Source organism: Pituophis catenifer, unplaced genomic scaffold, assembly GCF_029215685.1.
Source record: "Pituophis catenifer annectens isolate HBS135680 unplaced genomic scaffold, rPitCat1.0.hap2 SCAF_8, whole genome shotgun sequence".
In the NCBI taxonomy this organism is placed as follows: domain Eukaryota; kingdom Metazoa; phylum Chordata; class Lepidosauria; order Squamata; family Colubridae; genus Pituophis; species Pituophis catenifer.
In genome coordinates this window covers 4,238,972-4,243,971 of record NW_027256888.1, presented here as the reverse complement: position 1 = coordinate 4,243,971, position 5,000 = coordinate 4,238,972, and the positions used below count along the sequence as shown (strand labels likewise).

General features: G+C 44.0%; 1 protein-coding gene across 4 annotated transcripts in view; it reads right to left on the bottom strand.

Annotated features, from left to right (window-relative positions):
• RBM47 (RNA binding motif protein 47) overlaps nt 1–5,000 on the bottom strand; it is a 58,372-nt gene that overhangs the window by 37,834 nt on the left and 15,538 nt on the right. The window contains exon 1 of one of the 4 annotated variants that reach the window (XM_070948645.1): nt 1,509–1,521. The exons of the other annotated variants lie outside the window; for them this stretch is intronic. The gene's annotated coding sequence lies outside the window, so the exon portion shown is untranslated. Of the gene's footprint in view, nt 1–1,508; nt 1,522–5,000 lie in introns of those variants that run through there. 4 annotated transcript variants of the gene reach the window in all.

Genomic DNA, 5,000 nt, shown 5'->3' with positions numbered 1-5,000 from the left:
TCTCCATTCCCTGTCTCCCTCTCTTCCACCCCCTCTCTCTCCCTCCCTTTCCCTCCCTCTCTCCCTCTCTCCTTGTCTCTCCCTCTCTCTCCCTCTCTCTCTCCATTCCCTGTCTCCCTCTCTTCACTCTCTCCCTCTCTCTCTCCCCCTCTCCCTCTCTCTCCCACACTCTTTCCCTTTCCCTTCCTCCCCCTCTCCCTCCTTCTCTCTCATATGGTAAAATGTTTAACCAGGCAAAATATCCTTTCAAGAATACGCATATATTTAATGGGGTTCAGCAGATATGAGGATAAATCACCTCTAATTTTAAAGTTGGATTTGAGTGAAAAGCAAAACACGTTAAAAAAAAAAGTTAGGGCTTCATCCTTTTTCTGAATGGAGAGAAGTGAAATGAAATCAAGCACAGATCTGGAAATCTAAGTCCTTGAAAAATCATTGTTTTTGTAGCATAAGGAAAACATCCTTAAAATATCCGGGCAGATCGTAGGCCACCTGTTAATCTTTTAAGAAGAACAGCGTGTGAATTAATGAAACCTCGAGCCATTTCAGAGGACCTGAGTCCTTCTTTTCCCTTGCCAGCGGAACTCAAATCACAACTTTTCATATAATCTTTCCGAAAACTGAAATGGTCTATTAAAATATGAAACTGCTACGAAGACTTATTTCAAACAATAAGCCGAAACTCTTCTCTGTTTTGGAATCTTAAGGGCTTCCTTAAGAACTGAGCATTTTGGTCGGCTTTCTTTTATATTCGTATGCGGAAGGTGTTTTAAAAACGAAACCTTTAGAAAAATAATGGAACAAACTGTGGGTCCTTAAATCAACACCAGGGCAAGTTTTTCTTGACGCGAAACTGAGATAATTCTTCTTCTTTTTTTTTTTTTTGGCTACAGTGAAAGTTCCTTTTCCAACTTTGAAAGTTCCTTTAAAAGTAAAGCCCAGTGCACCCAGTCAAGTGCCTCAAGAAAAAAACCCCACAATCTTATTTTTTACCCAACCCAACAACTCCTATTTTCACATCGTTCAACAGCAAAGGAACAAGTTTAGCCCCCCTTCAATCCCAAAAACCCCAAACATAATAATGCTTTGACTGTTTTCAAATCTCAGGACCAACTCCATCAGATCGGCCTGAAAAAACAAACTACTCCATAAGATGAACAGGTTCCCCATAAAAGAGAAGAACAGAAGGCGAATTCGTCCTCTTTTTGGTTTCAAAGAATGGCAACTTGACTTTAAGTGCGTTCAGTCTGGGGGAAAAAAAAAACCCATTATTCCCATTGCATTTTTTAAGGCTTCTGAACCCTGCACACTCGCGTTGAAGTGGCTTGAGATTTCTCCCCCTTTTGTGACTTCAGCCTACCCTCAAATTCTTTCCTTCTTTTTCTCCTAATCCCAAAGAGGAACATATTTTGAACAATCCCGAAGAAGGGGCACCCATGCATTTATAACCTTAGCGGTTCATGTAACATGAAGCAGACACTTACGTTGCAAAGAAATTTTCCACTCACCTGGCCAGTACCCGCAACAGGTGAGTTCTACTTCTACCTTTGCCAGAATAACCTTTTTTCTCAAGTCACGAGGTTTGGGTAACGTTATTATACAGGGACGCATATCACTTTATTGGTCAATGAGCTTCGGTGATTTAAATTCCACGGCTGAAGTTTGCTCGGGGCGCCCAAAGAGGTAGGAGGAGGAGGTGGAACGGAAAGGACCAACTCCCACCCACCCACCCACTCACTCACCCCTCCGAGAAAGTTTAGCGCAGCACTTTGCAAAAGTAATTGAGAAATCCATCTGGTTTGGTTTTTTTTTTTAAAAAAAAATAACTGTGGCTGTTTGAAGCCGAAGGAAAAAAAAAAGGCAGAGGCACTGACATAATTTTTTTTTCACCTTAAGGAATTAGAAAAAGATAAATCCAATTTGGTAAAAAAAGGGGAAGGGGAAAGGAAAAAAGAAGAAGAAAAAAAAAGAAGAGTGAATCATATACAAACAAGGCTTTTCTCGCACAACGGCTGAGCAAATAGTTGGTGTGACTCAAAACAGATAAGATGAAGGAAGAGGAGGAGGGAATTTTGCTTGGCAGCCGGATTTGCTTGCGGGGGGAAAAAAAAAATCCATTTTTATGCCAACTTTAAGGGACCGCTCGAGAGCGTTCTGCTCCACCAGCAGAACTTCAGCCTGAGAGAAAACTAAACAGGAACTAAAACCAGAAGCCCCCACTTCACAGGGTTACAAAACTCCCTGCACTGAGTAACTCAGAATTAGCTGCTTCTCAGCAAAAAAGCAAAAGGAATGTAGCATCCCCAACACATTTTATGAAGAATCTTCATAATCATCCGTTCCCGGAAACTGCAATTCGCTACATCGGAAACTTTGAATGAAAATACAGATAGCATTCGACTTACAAACTATTGCCTAGTGACCGAAGTTATAACGGCATTGAAAAAAGTGACTTATCACCAATTTTTCACACTTGCGACCGTTGCAGCATTTCCAGGTACCGTTGTTCACACTTACGACCACTGCATAAGATCCTTACGTGATCAAAATTTGGAGGCTTGGCAATGGACTCACATTTATGACAGTTGCGACCTTCTGATGAGCAAAGTCAAGGGGGAAGCCAGATTCACTTAACAACCGTGGGACTAACTTAACCGCTGTGATTCACTTAACAACGGTGGCAAGAAAGGTCGTAAAGCAGGGGAAAACTCACTTGACAACTGTCTCACTTAGCAACAGGAATTTTGGGCTGAACTGTGTTCATCAACCGAGTACAACCTGTGTGTTAGTTGCAAAATAACACTGCTAAATTTCTGCTTTAAAAAAAATAATAAATTTTGCCACCTCTCTGTGTGACTGTGATAATAATTCTCTTACAACGTCAGCAAACAAGGAATCCATCATGGAGAGAAATGCACAGCTAATCCTCGATTTACGGCCGTCATCGAGCCCAAAATTTCTGCGGCTAAGCAAGACATTCGTTAAGTGGCTTTTGCCACATTTTACAACCGTTCTTTCCACCGCTGTTAAGTGAGCCACTGCAGTTGATAAGTGAGTAACCCGGTTGTTAAGTGAACCTGTCTTCCTCGTTGACTTCGCTTGTCAGAAGGGGATCACTGCAACCGTCATAAATATGAATCAGCTGCCAAGCATCTGAATTTTGATTATGCAATCACAGAGTTGCTGCAACGGTCATAAGAGTGAAAAACGGTCATAAGTTTCATTTTTCAGAGCCGTTGTAACCTTGAATGAACCACTGTACGTTGAGGACTACCTGTATTGCTATTTTAGTAAAGACAAATGCAATTTCTCACCCTACACAATGCTTCCGTCAAGTAAACCACCGCAATTTTTAGAACTAACCTCACAGGTTACTTAAAACTTGTCAGTTTTATCTTTATCTTTCTTTATCTTTTATTAGATTTCTATACCGCCCTTCTCCTTTCGGACTCAGGGCGGTGAACAGCCAAAATAAAAACATTTGTACACAAAAGTTAAAATAATTTTAAAAATAATTAAATGAAATTTGGCCCATAATTTAAAACATTTCAATTAAAAATCAGTATCAAACTTTAAAACCAACATGGAATCAGGCCTGCCCGGCTAACTGAAAAAAATAAGTTTTTAGGGCCCGACGAAAAGTCCGGAGGTCTGGGATCACTCGTATCTCTGGAGGTAGATCGTTCCAGAGGGTAGGTGCCACCACAGAGAAGGCTCTCCCCGTGGGGGTCGCCAGCCGACATTGTCTGGCTGACGGCACCCTGAGGAGATCCTCTCTGTGGGAGCGAACTGGCCAGTGGGAGGCAATTGGTGGCAGAAGGCGGTCCCGTAAGTACCCCGGCCCTAAGCCATGGAGCGCTTTAAAGGTGGTCACCAACACCTTGAAGCACACCCGGAAGTCCACCGGAAGTCAATGCAGCTCGCGCAGGAGAGGTGTCACGTGGGAGCACCCCGTCGCTCCCATAATCCCCCGCGCGGCCGCATTTTGCACCAGTTGGAGTCTCCGGGTGCACCCCAAAGGGAGCCCCATGTAGAGAGTGTTACAATAGTCCAGACGAGAAGTGACGAGTGCTTGAGTGACTGTGCGTAAGGAGTCCCGATCTAGAAAGGGGCGCAACTGGCATATCAGGCGAACCTGATAGAAAGCCCCCCTGGCCACGGCCGTCGTATGCTCTTCTAAAGACAGCCGTGCCTCCAGGAGGACGCCCAAGTTGCGGGCCCTTTCCGTGGGGGGCAGTGATTCGCCTCCAATAACCAGCGATGGCACCAGCTGGCTATACCGGGATGCCGACAGCCACAGCCACTCGGTCTTGGAAGGGTTGAGTCGAAGCCTGTTTCTCCCCATCCTGAAACTTGCCCGTTCAGCAAGCTAAAAACACTTCAGCCAGCAAGTGGAAAGAAGGGGAGGGGGGGGAGAGAAAAAGCCAGTTCTGAAATATCACAAATTATCAACAGTTGTGGGTCCTCCTCCCACACACGAGGTTTAAACGAGTAGCACGACAATTCGGCCTCCCATTTTAGAATGAGCAATGGACACGGACACACACTCCTTCCCAGCAAGGAATTTGGGCCTTTGTTCCGATGTTTGAAAGGAAGGAGGGAATCAAGGCGGACATCTTAGGAAGTCAAAAGTTCAGCAGAGGGAGAACAAAACTTCAGTATTTCAGCGTGTCCATTGAAGGGAGTTCTTCGAAGGCTACAATATTATCTGAAAGAGCCCTCCACATTTCGTGTACCTTGCCGTTTACAAAACACCAGAGTCATGCACAAACAAACGAAGGCTAATATTTTTCCCCTTTTTCTTTCTGGGAGACCTGCCAACTCGACACGATCATGTAACGAAAAAGTAATGTTGTCTTTGCAAATATGTGCTTACAGCACGTGAAGAAATTCAGGTTGGACACAAGACGGAAAGTAAGGGACATCATTCCACAAGCTTACTCTATATCTGAAATTGTATTGGGTCTCTTGCTTAAGCAGGGGGTTGGACTAGAAGACCT